Genomic DNA, 24815 nt, shown 5'->3' with positions numbered 1-24815 from the left:
CCTGTCTATCTATCTGTGTATGTGTATATATTCCATATGTACACACTCAGAGCTAGGTGGTGTAGTAGATAAGAGTGACAAACTTGGAATCAGAAAGACTCATATTCCTCAATTCAAATTTGACCTGACACTTACAAGCTATATGAACCTGAACAAGTCATTTAACCCTTTTTGTCTCAGTTTCTCCATCTATAAAAGGACCTAGATAAAAAAAAAATGTACACTTTAAGGGGTAGCTAGGTGTCACAGTGGATAGAGCACCAGCCCTGAATTCAGGAGGACCCGAGTTCAAATCTGGTCTCATTTAATACTTCCTAGCTGTGTGACCCTGGACAAGTCACTTAACCCCAACCTCAGGGGAAAAAAAATGTGCACATTAGTCCAGTATCTTTGCCAAGGAAAACTTAAATAGGGACATGAAAAATCAGACATGATTAAAAAAGGATTAAACAACAACAAAAATGTATATGTGTATATAGATATTTCATACATATTTGTGCATTAGTGTGTATATGTATGTTTAAAATTTAGGAAAGAGAAACAGTAAAATTGAACAGATAGAATGCTAAACATGAAGTTGAGAACAACTAGATTAAAATTAACATGTCTGGACTAGGTAACCCTGAAAAATCACTTAATCTCTGTTAAGTTAGAGACTACTAATGTCAAAGATCCTAGAAATATTGAAAGGCTACAAAGAAATGAAATATTTTCATCTGAAATCTCATTCTGTCAAGACAAAAGTTAAGTAAGAGAGAGATTTTGGCAGAAAGTTAGAGGGAGCCATTTGTCCATGTCATTCAGCACAATGTCTATTTTTCATCCCATTGTATATACATCTCTGCATCACCCCTCTGGACTATACATCCTTGCACCTCATACTGAAGAGATAATCACTTGTTAGGATTCTTACAGGGTGCTAAGTCACTGGAATGAATAGAGATGATAATTATCTGGATCTGATCCTACAAGGAGATGTTATGGGCCAGAACTTGAAACAAGGTACTGAGTGGAATTGAGGAAACAATGGTTAAATCTAATTTAGCATTGATTTAATCCTACAACAAATAATAGTTTTCTAGTGATGAAATGATTGATGTATACTCAGTATGAAATATATAAGCAAGAAGCTCTCGGGACTTTTGGGAGAACTTTAGGAGAGGACTTTGGGAGATTCACAACTAGGATTGACTTCCGGGAAACCCACAATCCCACACTATTGGAGAAGGAGTCTGATTCATTCCCACTTCCACCTTTGTGCTGGCTGGAGACATTTGGACAAGAGTTCTTGGGAACCAAGGAGAGAGGAAGACCTTCAGAAAAATAGCTGAGCCCCAAGTAAAGGAGATAAGATTTGGAAAGAGACAATAAAGGATTTGGACTTTAACTCCTGGCTGCATTTGGAGTGATTACACTGAACTGAAATGAAGACTGCTCCCAGATGCCCCTCAAGAAACCTGCACCCACAGAACGATTACAATTTAGAGAAGAGAATATTACAATCACTAATCTCTATTATTATTCTACAGTGAGCTAGGCCTTATGGAGAATACAAAGAAATAAAATATTTGAACTCATACATGAATGGTTCATAAGCTTGGTAGAGGCATAAGTAGATAATTAGATTTTGAGTTAAGAAGATCTAAGTAAAAATCTTTCCTCAGACACTCATTAGCAATGTAATCTTGAACACATAACAATGTGTTCAGGTTAAGGTTTTTAATCTCTGAAATGGTCATGACAATGATACCATCTGCCTTACAAAGTTGTTGTAAAGATATAATAAAAGAAACATATAAAAGCTTGATAAATCTTTATAAAAACTATAAATGTCATCTTCCTCTTAATCTGTTTGAAGCACTTTGGTTTAGTGGAAACAGTATTAGTTTTGAAATAAAATACCCTAAGTTTAGTTACTTCTTTGAAATTTACTTGCTAGGCTACCCCCGGTAAACCCCACATTATCTGATATTCAAGCTATTTCCCAATATTCTCTCTGTAGCTTATTTGTGATATATGTTATTGAAAAGAGATGGGACATCCCAAATCAGTAATCCCTGATTCCTAAATTTCAGTAGGAAAAGTGTCTTTGATAGGTTGCTCTGCTTAGGAAAAGAAAAAACAAAAACAAAAACAAAAACAATACAACAAATATGGGGCCAGTGGGGAAAGACAGGGAAGAAAGGGTATATAGAAAGAATGAGAACGTTAAGGTAGAAGGGAACTGGGTTTAAACACTTCTTTGGCCACTCATCTATACTATCTTGGGTAAGTCATTTAATTGCTTTAAGATTTGGTTTTCTCATAAGTAAAATGGCAATAGTAATGATTGTAGTTGTTATCTTGGACGGTTCTGGTGAAGATTAAATGAGATATATTGTCATTTAATCTAAAATGTAAAGGACATAATAAGATATTTAAAGTATAGTATTAAACAGACATACTTTTGTTTTCCTTATATTTTAATTCCTCCCCCCCCCCACTCTTACCACTAATGTCAGCAAAACTCTTATAATTAAGAGATATGGATGGCATAGGGCCAAAGAAATCCTTAGTGAAAGTTTTCACAAATAAAGAATTTGAATTTTTGAAGTGTAAGTAATTGCAGCCAAGGAAAATCCTGACAAAGTACAGAATTTTTTAAAGGTTCCCATTCAAAATCTTCATAGGAAGTGCATTTTAATTGGTTATTTTCAAACTCATTTCATTATACCATAGAATTACAGTCTAAAAATGTCTATATTATTGACATTATATTTTGCTTCTGTGAAAAAAAAAATCCTTAATCTTGCACACACTTTTTTCCCCTATCTATTAGATATGAGTTTAGACAACTGGCTTCAAGGTCAAAAGCTTCAACTTTGTAGTTACTTGGACCTTGTATAGCTTGTGTCATAGGGTTATTATAAGAATGAAATTAAATAATGTATTTAAAAGGATTTGTAGTTATAAAATTATTTTTAAATATAAATTATTATTTATTAATTAGTATTAATATAAATATCAATATTTAATCATATTTCAGTGAACTACTAATTTATTATTTCCTAAATTAATTGCCATTAATTTATATACATAAATAAGGGCATTTAATTATATGGATGCCTAGAAATACATACACATTTATATAGTATATATGTGTATGCATGTATATAAATATAAATATGCACATATAGGTGTTTATATATACACATATATACACACAAAGGTGACTGCACAGTATATGCATTCATTATACATATATATCCATACATATGCACAAATATGCAATACACATAAATGTATGCATGTGTACTACAACATACATGTGTGTGCACATGTGAATATGTACATATATGTGTGTTATGTACCCATATCAATGTGTGTATATGTGTATATAGCTATGTATATGTATATACACATATATATCTATTCATACATATAAGTGTATGCATATGTGAATACATACATTCCTGTGTGTGTATTTCACACATGTATGTATGTATACACATGCATAGATATGTATATATCCACCAATATTTATATACAGGATAAACATATATGTATGGCTCATATTATTTATTATGGTCTTTTTTAGTGCCTTTATACATTATATATATATATATATATCCGTGTACATATATATATATCCATGTACATATATATATATATATAACACATATATAAGAATTTTATATATTAAAATATTATATTATATATGTGTGTATGGATGGTTAACACATATTTTGTTCACATTGAGCAAAATCTAAATAATATACAGATATGGAGGGATGATAGATATATAATGTATGGATATATTTGAATTATATACATAATATTTTTATATACTATATTGCTATATCTATATATCCCTACAAACAAATATACAGACATAAAAACAAGCAAACCACCATCACCACATTGATTGACCACTGTATCTCATCACATGACTCTGAGGCTAAACATCTTGGGAATAAGTCTTCCAAACATCATTAAACCTGTTTTCAATCCAGCCTCTAATGTCATTATCAAAGAGGGAAATTACTGAAGAGAAGGGATTATCTACCACCAGAAATGACTAATGATAAACTGCCACCAACAAGGCAGATAGGTATGGGATCACTCGGAATACTCTTACTTAGATTAAAATGACCAGTCTCGTTTGTAGCTCAATAGTCATCAACCAAGGAAATGGCTCCTGTGGAGTAATTCTTCCAATTACTAGTCAACTGTCCTACATATATCATGCTGCCTTAAGTAGCAGGGCATTTATAAGAGAATCTATGAGGCAGCATGGATGAGCCTCATCATGGCTACCGTAGTCAGTATTTTCCCTGAAATCCTGACTGTTATATATCCCGGAAACATAGATTTAAGATACTTAGGAGAAGCATGGCTCATGGCCTTCAGCTTTCATCCATGTACAGAAGGAGCCTGGCAATGGCTTCTGCAGGTATTCAAACTATAACTACCAAAGACTGAGCTTGGGAAATTCTTATCACCAGGGTCCTTGGGCACCATCGAATAGTTCTACATCAGCAATTGATGTTGGCAGAAATATTAAAAGAGTTCCCCTATGCTTTCATGTTGTACTCTAAGGACTATTAGAAATTTAAAGAGATGTCCCCAACCACTTTGATGCTACTCTCTAAAGACTGTGGGACTTTTCTGTCTGATTTATGGCTGAGGCTTTAGAATGTGAGCTCATTGAGAATAGAGACTGTCTGATTTTTCTCTTTGTAACCCCTATGTTTATCACAGTGTTGTTCATATAATAAGTGCTTAATAAATTATATATATATATATTCATCTGTTCAGTCATTCACACATAAAACCTTATACATATATAACTTATATTTTAATAATCTGTAAATTAATGATATAGATCTTATATAGAACTTTGCTTATTAAGCACCTATTACATGCCAGGCATGGTACCAAGGGCAGAGGACAGAATTAATACAAAGTAAGACTCAAGAAGTTTCCTATCTAATGGTGTAGGCAGGGAGGCAGGAAAGGGGTGGGAGACACTAGGGGAACTAGACATGGAGATATGTTGTTCTGTGTGTGGCTGAAGTCAGGGCAGCATATGCAATGAAGAGTGAACAAAGTCTAGCTTCTGCTCTCTAAAAAGCAAGGTGTGGGGAAAATTTGGGTATTCCACCACCATTTCCCAACACTGCAAAAAGATGGGAGAGAGGAGTGAGAGAGATAGTGTCAATCAAAACAAGTTATAATCAGAGTGATGAGATTAGAGGTAGCTAGGTAACATAGTAGATTCAGTGACTGGTCTTGAGTCAGTCTCATCTTCCTGAGTTCAATTTCAGTGTCAGACATTTATTACTTTTGTGATCCTAGATAAGTCACTTAATCCTATTTGTCTCAGTTTACTCATTTATAAAATGAGCTGGGGAAGAAAATGGTAAACCAATTCAGTATCTAGGCCAAGAAAATATCAAATGGGCTCATAAAGTATCATACAGAACTCAAAAACATCTGCTGATGGGGTTAGAAATCATGAGTGTATAATGGAAAAGGCAGCTTATTCAGTGGGATGGCAAAAGAAATAAAACATAGAAAGTGATATTAACAGATGAGGATGAATGCTGGAACTCTGTCTTCCCAGAAACCAGCTGGAGTCAGGATCACTAAACGTCTTTATTCTTGATCTTTTACAGTCAAGGTCAGGGGGTTAGGCCTAGCAACCTCACACACACCTTCCTCCCTCAAAGGCTAGGAGAGACTGAGTCAGCTTCTGTGTCTCAATTCTTCTTCCTCCCACACACGTCACTTCTCCCTCTTTGTCCCACCAATCAAGTCAGCACAGAACAGCTGGGGAGGGTCAACCTTCAAACAAGTTAATAGGGAACTGTCCAATTGGCACTTAGTCTCACGTGCTTCATTATCCAAGTGCATTGCTTAGTTCTAGCCCTTTACAGATGAATATTGTAGGATGAGACTTCAAGAATGGAGACAAGAAAAAATGAACACCAGAATACAGATAGCACACAGCAGAGTTTGTATAGAATGTAGAATTCATTAAATTTTTATTGGTTTATTTTCATTTCTATTTATTTATTTTTTGCTTCAAATTAAGTATCTGAAGTTGTATTTGAAATCAGGTCTCATGACTCTAGGATTTGAGCCTTATTCATTGTGCCATCTAGTTGCCCCAGAAGGTAGAATTTATGAAGGGGAAATCTGGCAAATTCCAAAAAACTCAAATGGCAAACACAGCTGAACAAATTTTAAAAATGGGTGTTCATATCTGATTTTAATTTTAAATTGATTTGGGGGGGGATAGCACAGTTCAGATTTGTGATTTTAATGGTATAGATAATTCTCTTGTGGAAACCTCTTTCAATGACATAAGCTAGATTACCTGAGAACATGGTTCATGTCACCCAAAACCTTCATGTACAATTTTTTTTTATCTTTTTTTTTTTTTTTTTAATACAATTTGGTTATAAGGTAACTGGTATGGTACTTGATTGTTTCATTTCAGATAGAAATAGAATTTCTTTCCTTTTCATAGTCTGAGCTGAAAAAACTTTTCCTCCATTCCAACATTGCCCTGACCCTTACCTAAAGGACAAGCCTTCCTAGGAATGAGATCAACATCTATGTGGTTGGGTCTTGGTGTGATAGGATCAAGATCTATAACTTTATTAATCCAGGGTGTTCCATCTAAACAATAAACAATTATTAAGTGCCTACTATGTACTAGAAATTAAACTAAGTGTTCTGGGGGCAGAAGAAACATCCTCTAACACAGATTAGCAACAACTCTACATCTAATAAGCTTAAAGAAAAACCAGGTGGCATGTATAAGGGGAAAGGTTTGAACCGCTAGCCTTTCTAATGCTTCAGCTAGCTTTCTAATCACTACAATATACCTCCTGCATAATTTTCAACATACATGTGAGTATTTAAATGAGGAAGGAAACTGAGGCACAGAAATGAGAACTGATTTGTCCAAACTAATGCACACAATGTCAGAATCTTGATGATGTCCTAAGTAAGCAGAACTGGGAACTGCAGATCGAATGTACTCCCACTCCAAAACCTTCCTTAACATTCTTTTTTGAAATAAGTGGCCTCTGAGGTTCTTTCAAACTCTAAATCTAGGACGTTACAATCTGATGAGCCAATTGGTATTGAAGTCATCCCAAAATGTCAGCAAAATACAGCAAACATCTCTTCCAGTCAATGTTTTCTTTCCTTAAAATGTTTTTGACATTCGGGTCTATAGTAGTAAGCAAGCTGCTTGCTATCAGCATCCTTTGGCATATTTGGGAGAAATCCCTAATTATGGAAAGGTCTGGTTATTACTGTCACGCACGAGAATATGACAATAAATTACAGTATCTTAAACCAGATACAACTCTACCTCTCCACAACTGCTGCTTGTCCTCATTTTAATTCCTCTGTGGTTCCTTTCAATAATAAACTAATATTAGCTCCAATTAAAATAGAGCCCTTTAGATGCCAAAGCTTAATTTCTGGAGTGCAGATGGAAATGGCAACTTACTCCATTTTCCCAGTCTAAATGGGCTATTCTTAGCTGGTATGAAATACATTTGGCATTTCATTAACCTCAGCAGCAAATCTGGGTGAGTCTTCGCCTGAATTCTCAGGATCAGAGGAGCTATGGGCATTTGTGTTTCCTTCTCTTTTAAAGGCTCATGTAAAGACAGAATGAGGGACATTTATTAGCTAATGATTGTTCATTGAGAAAAAATTGCTGCTTTTATCAGATTTTACTTAGCTCAAGAGAATGCAATGTTCAATAGATGATAGAAGTCCATTTAATGGGAATGATCCTCCAGGGTCTAAAACAAATCCATTAGAATCAATAGGATATAGATCAGGAGTTCTTATGGGCCGTAACATGTCAGTACATAGATTTCAGGGAGATAATAAGCTTGGATAGGAAATAACTGAATCTTTATTTTCACCAAACTCTAAATGAAATCTCACATTTCGTTCAATTATTGGAAAACATTATTCTGAGGAGACCATAAGTTTTATTAGACTATCACAAAAACATTAATAACCCTTCACATAGGGAAACATAAAAGGCATAATTTTCAATAATGATATAATAGCAACAATATAATAAAGTTTACTAAGGATATATATGTATTAACTAGGTCTATTTTCAACAACATTTTTGGCTGGGTACCATTATTATTGACACTTTACAAATAAGGGAACTGAGGCTTGCAGGGGTTAAATGATTTATTCAGACTTCTACAGCTAAAACTTCCTAATTTTGTTTGTATTTTCTTTACAAAAGCAAAATTTTCTTTACATTGACAAAAACAGAATAAAAATAACTAAAAGGACATATTCCAGAAAAGTAAGGAAATAATGAGAAGTTGATGTACTATGTCCATATGAATTTAATCCTTGGGTTTTATAAGATGCAATAGCATATGTGATGCTGGCTACTTTCAGGATTTTTTTTGTTTGTTTGTTTCAATAGTATTTTATTTTTTTCAAATTTATGTTTTCAACACAAATTTTGTAAAACTTTGTATTCTAAATTTTCTCCCTTCCTTCCCCTTCCCTAAGAGAGCAAAACCAATTAATTTAGGTTAAATGGGCAATTTTTTAAAAACATATCTTTGTATTTGTCATGTTATACAAGAAAAATGAGACCAAAAGTAAAAAAGAAACACACACACACACACACACACACACACACACACACACACACATACATACACACACAAGGAAAAAAAAACAAAAAACAGAAACAAAAAGGTGAAAATACTATACTTTGATCCATTATCACTCTCCTTAGTTCTCTCTCTGGCATTTTCTATTCCAAGACTATTGGAATCGTCAAGGATATTTGAAAATCCATGGCAAACAGAAAACATAACATAAGATTGGGAAAGAACAAATGTCTCCTTTTAAAAATAGGAAAGTAATCAGAAATTCTAGAACAGGAATTGTGGTTTAAATTCACAGGAGAATTCTAGCAAATAGAATTAAAGAGATGGTGGAGGGGCAGCTAGGTGGCACAGTGGATAGAGCATCAGCCCTGAAATAGAGAGGACCTGAGTTGAAATCTGGTCTCAGACACTTAACTTCCTAACTATGTGACCTTGAGCAAGTCACTTAACCCCAATTGCCTGGGGGAGGGGGAGAAGATGGTGGATTAACATATGGAAATGGGATTGACAACTTCAAAGAGTAACCAAGTCTTTCTTAACCAAATACAGAGCAATACCATTTACTTTTTTTTTCAAATAAAGTAAACAAATTATAGAGCAGAATAATGATGAGCACATAATTTACCAAGATTTTCCTAGATCTTTTGATAAACTGTATTTTGAGAAAAGATAGAGAGATATGGATTAGATAATAATACATTCAAATGCCTGGATGGAGTCAGAGAGAATAATAGTTCAATTTCAATTTGACTGAAGGTCTTCAGTGGAATATTATGGAAATTTGTTGAACTTGACTGATTTTTTAACCTGTGATTTAAATAGGCATAGATAATATGTTCATGAAATTTGCAGATGGCACAAAGTTGGAACACCTTGAATTACACTCAAAATCCGAAAGAATCTTGACATGTTAGAGCATGGGCTGATTTGAATAAGATGGAATTCAATAAGAAGAAATGTAAAATCATCCACTCAGGTCAACCTCACAAGGATTAGATAAAGAAAGATGGTAGTTATTCAGAAAATGATTTGGATGCTTTTATGGCCTTTAAGCTTAAATATGAGTGAACCAGTAATATGATATGACATTCACAAAACATAATGTGTGCTTGGGCTGCCTTAGAATGAACAGAGCTTCCAGGAAAAGGAAGTGTTCCTCTCATTCAATTGAGGCCTCAATAGATCTTTCTGCAGGATGATTTGCAATTCTGAATTCCACAGTTAAATAAAGACACTGATAACCTTAGAATGTCCAGAGAGGCAGCAAGTGAAGGGTCTGAAGTCTCTGCCATATGAGAAAGAGAAGGAGAAGCTAGACAGTTTTACTCAAAAAAAAATAAAGAATTAAAAGTAATCTATCTTCAAGTTGTAAAATGGTCAGCATATGGGAAAGCGATATGAGATCAATGTAAAGTTTGATTGGGAAGTGGGGCAACTTCCTAATATTTTGAGCGATCCAAATTGGAATATGTTGTCTTAAGAATTAAAGAGTTCCCGTTTCAAAAGTCCTTTTCAACAAATTAATCCTTTATTTTGCGAATCTGTGCCTTATCCAAGCTATGAGCTCAAGTCTTCATGATTCCAAGTCTAACGCTCCATGTATTGATTCAGGGATGTCAAAGGGGCCTACTTTGAGATCCACAATAAAGTTAATACTTAACATTTATAGGTAAACTGAAGGCATAAAAAACACTTTACAATGTTTACATTTTATAGCCTGCAAGCAGTGGAGCACAGTAAAAAAAAAAAAAAAAAAAAAAAAAAAAAAAAAGATCCTAGAAATGTCAATCTGAGGTTCTGAATTCAAGGTCCAGAACTGCCAAGCATAAGTGACTTTCAGCTACTCATTCAAGCTTTCCTTGATCGTTTCCTTACAAGTGCTTTCTTGAGTGTCTTCCAAATGTGTGGAGTTAGGATCCTATTACTGGCCTTATGGAACTCCCTTCCTATAGGTGAAGATATTGAGGTCCACAGAAGTGAGTGCTTATCTATGATAACACTATGAGTGAGTGTCAGATTTGGAATATTAGCCTCACTGCCAAGTAAGGAGGGAAGGAGGGAGAAAGAGAAAGAGAGACAGACAGACACAGAGACAGAGAGAAACAGAGACCGACAGACAAAAAAAGAACTGTTCAACAATCTGCACAGCATTATGTGTATATATTTTGTGACAGTCTTCTAAAACAAGGGAGTTCCTTATGGATAGATACAAAGATCTCTTTTTCCTTTGTTTTCCATAACTGGATTTAGAGTGCATTCTCTGGTGTGGCTGTAAACAGGTAAAATTTACATCTGGGCACCCAGTTTATTTCTCAGGAAAAGCCTGTGGACCAGCCAGAGATGTCAGAAAAAACTCCTTAATATGTTCAAGTGATAAAAATAACATGGAAAGCAATGGGAGTCAGTTCAAGCAAAGCATTATTGAAAGTATTGGGTAGATGGTGAAGGGAAGAGAACAGAGAGAGAACCTGCATATACACCTGAAGCACAGATACTAATATGAAGTAAAACTAAAATACAGGCAGCTCTGCATTGGGAAACACAGAGCCCTAGGTCCATTCAGCAGGAATGTATTCCCACTATAGACAAGGATATGCTTCAAAGTGCCCTTCTGAGAATGGACTTCTTAGACTCAGTTCAAGTGGCCTCTCTAGAGCTGATCAATTTGCAAATAAGGGTCAGGGCAACATTTTTTTTTTGGGGGGGGGGATTGTTATCAGGAAGAAATAAGCTGATGGAAGAAAAACTGCTAAATTTTTTGGGGAAAAGTTAGTGTTAGTGTTTTTCTGTAATGTTCTACAAACTTATAGCATCTTTTAAGAGGAGGCTGTCATAATGGCCTCGATCATAAAACAAGACTTTTCATAGATAGATTTTAAAAACTATCCCTTAAAGGGAATTGTCATGGAGGTGTCAAGACATTAGGTTCAATCTCATAACATTGTAATTTGAAATAATTCGAAAAAGAAAAGAATGAAACTGTAACAACCAAATGTCCAATAAAAAGGAAATATTTATAAACTAATAGATTGTTATATTAATCTAGTGGATTATTAGAATACATTAAGATCTAGAAGTGTGAATAATATAAAAAATTCTGGAAATAAGTTTTTAAAGTAACACAGGCAGACATTTTTTTAAAGCAACAGCTGAACCAGAATAATGGAATACACATGAACTAAAATCATAATGAAGGGAAAATGTGTTTGAATAAATGGCAAAATATCCTTTTTGGGGGAAAGGGGAACTAAAAGAAATTCCAATAATATTTTATGTATTAAAATTAATTTGTAAATATAAATAGTTAAATGATGGCTTTAATTGTTCAGATGGATATTTAATGTTTGTGTAGGGGAAAAGTCATTTAATTATGGAGAGACGGGTTGTATAGAAGGCATTTTGTGTAACAGAAATATTCTACTTGGAATTAGGAGGCCTATTATAAATATGATTTTGTCATATAAATTATGCATCTATAGGCTAGTAATATAATCAAAGAATATTAGTGTTAGGCAGTAACTTCAGCCTACATCTAGCTAATGCAAATCCAATAAGAAATCCCCAACTTCATCATATCCAACTAGTAGTTATCTAGTCTTTGCCTTAAAAAACCTCAATTGAAAGAAAATTCACTGTCTCTTAAAGCATTTAGGTTACTGCCATTCAACTTAGGGATGGTCCTAATTATTAAAAGTTTTGTTCTATTTTATTTCTTATTGTGAAAGCCAAATACCTTTCTTAGAAATGTGTTTGAAAAAAAAAAAAAAAAAAGAAATGTGTTTGACATGTATGTGTGCTGATGTCACCTACATTTAAGATTTTCTATATAGATACATAAATAATTATTTATTATATAAGATTTATAAATATTGCATATAAGTAAATATGCAACATTTTGTTTAAAAATTCACCTAAATATTAGCTGCTTATATTACTTTAAATAAAAAGAAAGAAAAAAGGCAAAAAGAAAGAAAGAAATGTGCTTGATTCTACCTTGTCAGACTAAATAAAGTCTAATCACTCTTCCAGAGAAGCACATTGCAGAATGAACAGAATGCCACTGAATAGCTCTTTAATCCTGGGCAAATTAGTCGATCTTCCTGTACCACATTTTAGTACAATGAGAAACTTAGACAAGATGATCTCCAAGATTTCTTTAGTCCTCCAAATGAATTAAATTTTAATCTATGTTTCAATGGGCTTTTGTTAAATGCAATTTTATTGCATTTTGGTCAGAAATACTATGTATTTAATACTTCTTTCTTCATTTATTTGTGAAGTTTTGTACTCTAAGATATAGTTAATTTTAGGGTAGGTGAAAAACATAGCTAAAATATAGGTATACACATCTCTATTTCCATTCAATGTTCTCTAGAAGTTAATTATAGTTAACTTCTAAAATTATATTCACCACATTAATTTCATTCTTCTATTTATGTTTAGATTCATCTAAATGGGTAAGAAGATAAACTAAGGTCCCCTCCTATTAAAATTTTACTATTTCACCCTATAACATATCCAACTAATTAACTTCATTAATTTATAAGCTCTGGCATTTAGTGAATATACTCAGTATTAATTGTCTATGATACCTTTCAGGAAAATGTAGTTTTCTCTATTGTGTCTTTTAATTAGGTCTATTTTGTTTTTGCTTTTACTTTGTCTGAGGTTATTATGGCAACCCTTTCCTTTTTATTTTCTTTATTTTGACACAAGAGATTTTGTTCCCAACCTCTCATATCAGCTCTGAGCTGTATATTTCTGTTTCAAATGCATTTCTTGTAAACAACATATTTGTTGGATTCTCTTTTTTTCTATTTTCTTCTTCCATTTTATGAGTGCATTTATTCCATTCACATTCACAATTATGATAGTTAGCTACATTTTTCTCTTCATCCAATTTTCTTATCTTTATCCTTCTCCTTTTTACCCTATCACCTTTTTAAGAGCCTTTTTTGTTGTTCCTTCTGACCACAGCCTTTCTTAATCTGACTGCAATCTTATCACCCTATTCTTTCCTCATAATCCCTTGACCTCCTATTTCCTTTGGGGATGAAATGAATTTATGTACCCCCCTTTTATGTAAATTACCCCCTCCTTGAATGAATTCAGATAAGAAGAAAGTTCAAGTATCACCCACTCCTCTCATCAGTCCTCCAAAATCTTCTTTGCATACCCCAGCTATGAGATAGTTTCTTATTTTTCATCTCTCTTTCCCCGTCTCCTAGTGCATTCCTCTTTCTCTTTCTGCCAGATTTGGATATATTAGCTGATATGTGGTTGAGTTTCCGTACAATGTCTTTGAATTAGTTAATTGTTCTGTTAGTAGGTTCTATAGGTCTTGAGTTAAGGAATTGCTGGTTCTCCCTTGCTTTTGGTTTCCCTCTCTGGTTCATTCCACTTTAAGCTTCCATGCTGGATTAATGGTTAGAATAGAATTCCCATTCTGTTCAGAGTTATACAGCTACCAATTTTGGACTTCTTTTCTTCTTACACAGGTAGGGTCTCTTTTTACTCAGTACCAGGACCACTTATCTCCCTGTGGAACTGTGGATCTAAAACTGAGCAGAACTCTCAGGTAGCACGTATCCCTCCTCCCAGTGCCAATATAAGGGTCCCTTGGGATTTCTTTCCACTAAGGTATTCAGTCCATTACAACCCTTGGGTACTGGGCTGTTCCTTCATACTGCTACTACCAAGAGAGCTTTCTACTGCTTTCACTAATTGCTTCTGCAACACTGAGTTCCCCACCTAGTCCTATTTCAACATCTCTAGAGGTCTTTGTCTTCCTAAGTTCCCCTTAGCTGGAAATAATGAGTTATCCTATCTTTTTCTTGGCTTTCCCCAATCAGAATTCATTTGTGGGACAGCATTTGAAGGAGCTAAGACTAACCCATTAGCTCTCATTCCCCCATCTTGGCTCTATCCTCAATCTCTAAATTTTAGTTGAATATAACTATTTTTCTAATATTGAAGATAGCTACCAAATCTCTTTCAACTATTCTGTCCCTATACTAAGAATTCCCACTGGTTCAAAATCTCTGGAACTTTCTTCATTTTTTAAAAAATGAAGATGAAAACAGTATTTGTACTACTTGCCACAAAGGGGCTGTTGGAAGAACAGCCAACCTTGGCCATCTTTAAAGTGTTACTGAAATGGGAGTTCATGGGTTGCCTTTGAGGTGTTCATTTTACTTTTCTTCAAATAAGCAGTGGCTTTTGATTATTATTCCATTAGAACATAAACCACTAGAGACCAAGGATCAGGTTTTTGTCTTTCTGTGAAGCTCCAGCCTACATAATACCTAGCTGACACATGGTAAGAGCTTAATAAGTGTTTGTTGACTAACTGTTATAAAAAACAACTTTGAGGCTCTGAGCCATTTCAAGAGTATAATTTATGGATCTCTGATGCTTTTCTTAATAACTTAAAACTTCATTTCACATATTCAACAGCTTAGATGATATATTTGGCTGGTGAACCAGTAGAAAATTGTGATTCATTAAGATCAATGATGAGAAATAAGATGATGTGCCTGAATTTTGTTATTTTCATTCTATGTCTTTGGTCTGTTCTACAATAAATAAAACAAGGGTCAAGATATTGCTAATTATTCTTTTATTTCTAAAAATGTTTGTTGTAGCTGAGGAACTCAATGCTAAGAAACTATGCTAACATACAGATAAATTATCATTTCTCAGTATTGTGCTGGGTATACAGTGATAATTTAATGAGGGTTGAATGAAATTTGCTAAGCACATACATTTGAGCCATATTGTATATGCAGAGATTTGCCTTTCATGTTCAACAATCTGATTGGGCACCTGCTATGTGATTATATAGTATAAGATTTCTTCTTAAATACTATCCTGATAATTAATCTCAAAGAAGGGGTACTCCTGGATTTTGCAAGGCAATGCCAGCAGATTTTAATAATAGTAATTCTGGTAGGTTCCACCAAGCCTAGGAACCCAGGGATGGAAGACATGTTGGTTGTCCCATGACAAATAGCAAAATTCTAAGAGTTTTATCCCTTGCCTGCAAGGTGATAAATCACAAGGACATAGCAACTCTCTGAGACAGCTAACAATGAGAGACACCTTGGAATCATGGATAGTGCAGCAAACTCAGGCTTAAAGGAGATCTCCTGTTCTCATCTTTTCTTGGAAACTTGCTAGTTTTGCTTCCATATCTGTATAGTGAGAATAAAATCATATATCATTCATATTTTTTTGTGAAGATCAAATGATATTTTTCTCTCTTTCTGTCTCTTTTTCTCTGTATATAGATGAATAGAGAGACAGACAGATAGATATGTTAATAGATATGTCCTAGCTATAAAATGTTTCATCTTTCTATGTATCTCTAGGAAAATATAGATATAGTGTCACATATATTAATTATTTCTATCCTCACCATCATGGCCATAATTGCCATCATCATCATCCAGAAATAGCAGAAGGAAGAGCTTGAAGTCAAGAAGAATTGTGTTAAAAATCACAACTCTGACATTTATTGACTACCAAATGATACTCTAAGATCAAAAGTTTTAGAAAAGGTGCTAACCTGCATTGGTAAAGGGAATTTTCTCACCTGTGAGTTCTCTGTGTCAATTAAATCATAGCTTCAATACTTATTGTTGTTCTCTAAGTGACATGGTCACTGTGAAAATGACTGAAGATGGTGAAATTATAGATTCCTGGAGTATTTGTAAAGTAGCTTGTTGTACTGAAAATTCAAAGATTAAAATCTAGAACAATAATCTCTGTTTCCAAAGACTTAACAATCTTTTGAGGGAAGGAGGAAAGTATGTATGCATATATACATATGTATTCATATACACACATTTGTATAAACACATACATAATTTAAAAGGTGTATTCTCTGAAAATTGGCTATAATATCATATATATATATATATATATATATATATATATATACATATATATATATATTTGTATATATTTAAAATAACTTGTTGTCCTTGCAGAAAAATATAGTAAAATTACAATTGCTTTCACTTTTTTTAGCTGTTCTAATCTGAGATGCCATAGTACTGTGGATAGAGTTACAGATTTGGTGTCATGAGGATAGGAGTTCAAATCTGCTTCTGAAGATTACTAGCTATATTTCCATAGGGAAATTATGGAACTTCATCAAACTCCTCAGGATTTCCAGTTTTTCCACTTCAAAGGATCACAGGATCAGAGACGAGATTTCAAGTGAGAATGGATCTTGGATATCATCTATTACAACTGCCTATTTTACAGTTAAAAAACTGAGGCACAGCTGGCCCAAATTCTTATGGCTAGTAAGAAGCAGAGATGTGATTTGGGTCAAGATCTTCTGGGTAGCAGAGGTTTGAGATCACTGGTCTTGGGAGTCAAGAAGATCTGAATTTGAATCTTCACTCAAACATTTTGTAGCTCTGTCCTTGAACAAGTCCCTTAATTTCTTTCAAATTAAGAGTCTTCTTTCAAGACTCTTTCAGTCTTAGTTTGCTTCTCCATCAAATGGGGCTAATAACAATATCCATCCCATAGGACTATTGAGAATATTAAGTGAGATAACATACACAAATAATTTTGCAAATCTTAGAGCATTATTAAATGGTAGCTGTTATGACTGAGAATAGGAATTCTTTCATTTATTGTATTTGTTTCTCAAGCACATATTAGGCATATAATAAGTGTATTCTGATTGATCCATTGATTTCTAAGATAAATGAAAGTTACAGTTGACAGGCATATGAACTGTTGGTGAAGATAATCTGTACTCTGATGCAATCATAGCTCCTTGATTTATTTATTATAAAATGAGGGATTTAGAGTTTATGGGTTTAATTAAAATCATCCTACCCTATATCTACACATACTTCACAAGAAATTCATAAAATTAGAATTTTTAAATTTTGATTTCTCATCAATTATATTATTGGTCACAAGCATGTAGCTCCTGGGCTCTGGTCCATTATGGTCCTAAATACACAGCTGATAAAAGGAAAACTGTCAGGAAGAAAACTATCTGTAATCTCCTTTTTAAAGACCCATCTCCCAATCTTGGCCTTCCCTATTCCTGGGTGAATACCCAGTACTCTACTACTACTATGCATTATGGTGTCTTTTCTCAACATGCCTTCCCTAGCAATACAGGACTTGGAAATTTTTCCTAGACTTTCTCCCTAAAATGTTAATTCCATGAAAGACTTGCTCTCTCTTTCTTATAAAGAAAGTTAGATAATCTACTTAAAGACTTCCAAGGATGGAGCCAAGATGGAGAAGTAAAGTCAGGAAGCTGATCGAGCTCTCCCAGTTTCCCTCAAAAAACACATGAAATCAAGCCTCTGAACAGAGTATGAGAGAAGGAAACCACTCTTCAGCTCAAGATAGACTGAGAAAATTTCAAGAAAGGTCAGTGTCACTGAGGTGAAAGGGTGTTCAGCTCAACCCAGGTAGATTGTGGGAAAATTGGTGAGTCTTAATCACAGCAAATTGGCAACTATGTCCTGACTCAGTAGAGATGCAATTCAGGGGGGCAGCTTCCAGTCCCAGCTCAGAAGGCAAACTTTGGGAAACCAGGCTTTTCCTGAAAAGAGCAGGAAAACCTACCCTCTGCAAACACAAGAGATCCTTGTGCTCAAAGCCAAGGCTTAGAGCTGCACAGAAAGCCTGGGACAGCATCCCCTATAACTCAGGAATACACCTTGACCTTAAAAATAAAAATAGAGAAAATACCCCCCACCAAAAAAAAGGAAAGAAAATGAACAAAAAACAGGAAAAAAAACCTTGATTATAAATAATCTACTCAAGGAACACTTATCCCATTCTCTATCTCCTAAAATTTATTAGTGTCCACAGCAACAAAATTGTGTGAAGATCAACCATGATAGACTTGGTTCTTCTTAGCAATTCAGCGACTCGAAGCAATACCAATAGATTGTGGAATGAAAAAGCCATCTGCCTCCAGAGAGAGAACTATGGAAACTGAATGTCAGTAAACATACTATTTTCATGATTTGTTTTCTCACAGTTTTCCTCTGTTCTGATTTCTTTTCTCGAAAGATGACTTATATGGAAATATGTAAAAAAATAAATGAATGTACATACATAACCAAAATAAATAAATAGACAAGCAAACAAATGAATAAATAAAATGAGTTTATAAATGTCTATTCATTCCATATTTACACTTTGAATTTCATGGAATGAAGAGTCCCAGATAAAAACTCAGGTTTAGAAATCACATTGAAGGTAATTCAGTCCTACTTGAAATCTTAACAGATGTGCCCATCTTCTTTTGTAAATGCTTTTTGGGTTCATACATAAATTAGATTTAAGTAAAGCAGAGTTGCATGAAGAGGTCAGCCTCAAGTTCTCTTCTCAAGCCATCATTGCCCAATGACAGGACAGAGTCAAGATGACTAGTAATGATTCACAATGCAGTAGATGGCCTTGATGTTTTCAATGTCTAACCAGCAGTGGTCCTCAAACTTTTAAAATAGGGGGCCAGTTCACTGTCCCTCAGACTGTTGGACGGCCAGACTATAGTAAAAACAAAAACTCACTCTCTGTCTCTGCCCCTCTTCCCATTTGCCATAACCCAAAGGCCTGCATAAATGTCCTCAGCAGGCCTCATCTGGCCCTTGGGCTATAGTTTGAGAACCCCTGCTAAACTCTCCTCAATACCTGTTTCACCTACCTTCATGTCCATTGGAAAAATTGTTCCCAAGTACTCATTCCACCAGGGGAAGTCTTTATTTACGTGTGGTAGACACTTCCCTAACTCACTGTGGGATTGGAAACTACTTTGGTTACCCTCAACCTGGTTTAGCCCATCTGCCTAAATGGTTTAATGGGATGTGGCCACTATGCATGCTATAGCTTCTTGGAGCCACAGGTGAGAGCTAGATGAATCAGACGGACACCAAAAGTAGAAAGCAGCCATATAAAAGGCTTAGCAGCCTTCATCCCAAAGGTACTAGTGTTCCCTCTTCTCTAACATGTTATTGAAGGTAAATCCAGACTATACTTGAAGGCTTTCCTCCTTTTTTTTTATTTTTTGACTTTTCTAATTGAGAGGATGTTTTGCCTCACATTGGAAAGAAATCTATCTATGAGTGCCTCCAACAATGGCATTAATGTATTTTCATAATGGATGATCAAAATTATCAATTAGCAAAAATATTTTAAGTATCTTCAATGTCCTAAGTACTGAGGATAAAAATAAAATAAAATAAATCAAATTAAATAATTATATGAAAAACATTATGCAAACCTTAATGTATTACAAAACATAACAATGTTGTTGTTACTATTATTGTGAAATTATCTTTTCTTTCAAAGAATTTACAATCTAGGAAATAGGCAAATATATAGAGTCTACTGATTTAATGTAGAGGTTAAAATTCTGACCCAAATAATGTCTTGTAAATATCAAAAGTATTTCTAAAATAACAGGAAAAATTAACTTTTGGAAAGGAAAACTATTCTCATCCACAACAATTATGTCAAATTTATATATTGATTTAATCAACTGCGGCTATTGATTGAACTCCATAAATTTACTTTCTTCCTTATTCAAATCATAGTGGAATAATTCATTTCAGTGGGAGTAATATGTAAGCATTGCAAAAGTGATAGGTGAGATTTATTTGAAGATACTCAAAATGAATCAAAGTTCCAATGACACAAGATTTAGAATTTCATTGTCTACCGTTGATGACAAAATGCAATTAATGTGGACTACAGAATGGTGTTATGGTATGATAGCAACATTCAAGTTTGAATGAGAAATTTTTCAATTATTTTTGATAGCTACATAAGTTATGAAAGTAATCTACGTATTTTAAAAAGAGAATGTTGTAACCAGAATGATAATAATAGAGAAAAGAAAGAATTGTGTTGCCTTCTATTTTCTCCCTCTAATCTACCACCTTTTAGCCTCTTCCTCTTGTATCTCCTGAGATGTATGTGTAGAGGTGTTCAACCAGAGGGATCCAACTCCCCATGGGGTAAGAACAGAATCCAAAAGGATTAAGTATAAATTCTGAATTTAAACCATGGATTTTGCCAAGAAAGGAAATTCCATTACTTTTAAATACTACATTTCAATCAACCATTTCTCAAAGAATGTAAAATAAAAAGGTAATGAAATATTATGGCATTTTAAGTAATAATAAATATGAATATTTCAGAGAAATATAAAAATAATTATTTGAGCTATTATAGAACAACAAAAAAAAAGCAAAAACAACATAATATTCAGAGTGCCTCGATAATATACAATTAAGTGATACCAAACAACAATGGAATTTAGATTAATTACAGTGATAAGTTGTGGTCCAGTGAATGAATTATACTATGTGAATTTATTTGAAATGTTTTGAATTTGAATTATTGAATTTATTTGAAATTATTTATTTTTTTCCTGCTACAAAATGTTTGGTATAAGTGAGATCCTTACTGACATTATTTGTCTCTTAGGTGACATGCCCATTCTTTGATCAACTTTTTTTTTTCTTTTTTATAAGACTTTCTTTAGGGATTTCAGTCTCCAAACTTTTCTTCTTCTTGCTGAATTCCTACAATGTTTATAGTCTGGTCCATAATCATATACTATTCCACAGCTCAATGGATTAACAAGTATAAGCTTCCATATGGAATGGGCCTGACCTTCTTTTACCTTTTATCATAATATATATATATATATATATATATATATATATATATACACATATATATATATATATATATAATATATATTATATTATATATAAATATATAATATATATTATGCATACATTATATAATATATTAATAATAATATAATATATATAATATATTATATGTAATAATATATATAATTATATAATATTATATATATATATATCTTATGACTTATGTATCATAATATGTACTGGGCAAATTTGACTATTTTCTAAGGAGCACTAAATCACCAAACCACTGATCTTTCACACAGTGCACCAGACTCATGAGGCTGTTCCCTTCTCATAATCTTCTATCTTCTACCTCTGCACCTTAGCCCATATTATCCTCCTTGTCTAAAAGATATCCTCTTACTTACAACTCCCAGGATGCCTAGAGACAATTCAAGTGTCACTACCTTCATTAGGCCTTTCAGTTTCCCCCAGTTATTAATTCCTCTGCCCCCCCAATTCTATTTATTTACTTAGTCTATATTTTGTATTGGCTTTTCTATGTACACACACATTTTGCTTTCTTATTTTAAAAAAAGTGCTAAAGGAAGTAAGATATGTTAAGAGGTTTAGATTCTAATTAAGTTTCTTACTGTTTTATGTAATTATGGGTCACTATCCATTAATAATAGGGACAGGAGTTTCGAAACCTAACAAAGATCACTGAAGGATGAGACAGACAAAAACACTCTTTCTTCCTCCCTTCCTGACCTCATTTGCAGGGAAAGTTTCAGGAGGAAAAAAAAAAAAGAGGAGAGAATCATCTCAGTAAATATTGTAATAAATAAGCTAATGAGGGAGATGATCCATTGAGGACAAAGGGCTCTGTTTCACTTGAGGGCCCTTAGCTCAAAGTGATGTCCTAGCAGTTTATGATGTGAGTGGGGCCTCTCTAACAAATCTAATCAACTATATGAATAACCTATAGGTTGAGTGACCTATCAATGATAATAGAGGCATCTGGGGATAAACACATTATATACATTTAAATACATTCAAGGTCTAGAATTCCAAGTACAACTTTATAATGTGGGAGGTCTAAGATAAAATCTAATTTCACTAGTGATATTTTTCTCCAAAAAGAAATAGTCAAATATCCAATTAATAACTGTTGGTAGTTGTGATTTTGGATCCCTTTATTTTACCTTTATTTTAAAATTAAAAGTTGTTATAATTCCCTGGATCATACAAATATTAAATAGCAAGGCATGGATACCTAGGTAATGCAGTGAATGTATAGAGTTCTGGGCTTAGAGTCAAGAAGACTTATCTTCCAGAGTTCAGATCTAGCCTCAGACATTTATTATCTGTGGGAATGTGGAAAAGTCATTCAATTTTATTTATCTCAATTTTCTCATCTGTAAAATTAGTGGAAAAGGATATGTCAGGTACCTTGATATCTTTGTTAGGAAAACCTCAAATGGGATTCACAAAGAGTAAGGCATGACTGGATGATTGCAACTCACTCCAATGTCTCCATCAAGAAAACCTCGAATGGTGTCACAAGGATCAGACATGACTGAAAAGTGACAATATCCTCTGACTCCAAGTCACAAATATTTTCATAATATACGATACAGAGCCAAGATGTAAACTTTTATTTTTGCCTGTACCATTAAAATTATATATTTTATATATATGATATTCATATTATACTGTGTTAACTTATTTTAGGAAGCTAAGTGTTGCAATACTAAAGCTAGAGTCAGGAACATCTGAGATCAAATCTAGTTTCAGTCACATACTAGATGTGTGGTCCTAAGCAACTCAATCTTGCTTGTCTCATTTTCCTCATGTATAAAACATGAGCAATAATAGTGCCTTCCTAATAGAATTGTTTTGAGGATAAAATGAGTTATTTACATGCTAACTTACAAATCTTTTTGAATATGGTCCTCTGCCCTACATAATTAAAATTATGCTTATAATACAGAAAAAAGATAAACAAAATTATCCAGTATCAAGAATTATATTGGAAAATGTATAAAACATTTGGTACTCATGGGTTCTCACTTCTCTGCCAAGAGGAGGGAAATATAGCTCATGATTATTTCTCTAAGATCATAATTGGTCATTTTAATTATTCAGAGTTTGGCTTCCTCTCAGGGAAGTTTCCCCTCCCCCCTTTTTTTCTTTTTTACAAATTTTCAAAAAGTCTTACATGTCATTTGAGTCAAATAACAACTCTGTGAAGTAATTAATCGGTAAACACATGTTAAGCATCCACTATGTATCAAGAAGTACTGGAGTGGGGACCATCACTATTATATTATCCCTTCAAATCAGAATTCTGAGGATCAGGAAATTTAAATAATATTCTTTAGAGTATCATTAGTATAAAAGACACGTATTCCTATGTTAAGCCCAACACTTTTTGTAAGCACTGTAGTATGCACATTAGTATATGTTTTTTCTTGATTTTCTTAGCTCCCTCCTTCTGAGTAAATACTGTACTTATTTAGTATATATTTTTCTATGTGCACATTACCTTATTTTATGGAATCTAAGTTTGAGGTATGGGTTGTTTTAGATTTTGTTTCTCTGAAACAAGGGTTAAAGTCTTAACAAAGTGTTAAAAAAAAAAAGTTTGGCTATTGCATTTCAACATAATTTGTTGTCTTAATTTCTTTGTGGTTTATTTATTTGTTTGTTTGTTTGCTTGTTTGTTTATTTATTTATTTGTTTGTTTGTTTGTTTATTTATTGTTTGATAATGTCATTCTGAAATCAATATGTTTCACCAGACTATCCAAATGGATCCATGGCCAAAAAAAACAAAACAAAAAACCTCAACAAATCTCTGCTTTAGGGCCTACAATTTATGCCTAGAATATAACATACACTTAATAAATAGTTAAAGGATTGATTCATTTCTCATTAAAATGAACTTCTGGACATTAGTCTTTTCTAATGTCCAAGAAACTCTCATTTAAATAGCATGAACCTTAGGCTTTGATTGTATTCCAACCTTCCCACCTAAGTCAGTTTCCTCCTGAATGGCCCATTTCACTCCTGTTCCATTAACAAGCCCCAGTCTCACTATTTGGCACTGACCCAGTGAAGGCTATACTTCAATTCCATATTAAACATGGACAAAGCTTCAGAGTTAAGAGGATTAATTAGGATAAAACCTTTAAAATCCCTCTTGCAACATCAATTTCCCTGGGTCAGCAAAAATATTATGAAACTCTCATTTAAGGTAAAAAAAAAAAAAAAATAGCAGTCTCTTGTGTGTCATTTCAACAATTCCACTCCAAAACTTTTCCAACCATCATCAGTGCATCTGCTCAGAAAATGGAATAAAACAAATGCTAATTCATCTTTTTAAAATTTCTCAGGAAGGTTAATTTATATAAGGAGGGAAAGTTATGAGTTAGAGCTTTTTTATCAGAAAATTTATAATAAAGAGGAGGAGGAAGAATAAAAAGAAGGAAGAG

At 33.6% G+C, this 24815-nt stretch overlaps 1 protein-coding gene across 3 annotated transcripts in view; it reads right to left on the bottom strand.

The window, feature by feature from the left end:
• CTNNA3 (catenin alpha 3) overlaps nt 1–24815 on the bottom strand; it is a 2038107-nt gene that overhangs the window by 420251 nt on the left and 1593041 nt on the right. The window lies entirely within an intron of this gene.

The sequence above is a fragment of the Sminthopsis crassicaudata genome, chromosome 2 (assembly GCF_048593235.1).
Source record: "Sminthopsis crassicaudata isolate SCR6 chromosome 2, ASM4859323v1, whole genome shotgun sequence".
Classification (NCBI taxonomy): domain Eukaryota; kingdom Metazoa; phylum Chordata; class Mammalia; order Dasyuromorphia; family Dasyuridae; genus Sminthopsis; species Sminthopsis crassicaudata.
The sequence above is the reverse complement of the archived record's forward strand: the minus strand, read 5'-3'. Positions and strand labels throughout refer to the sequence as shown.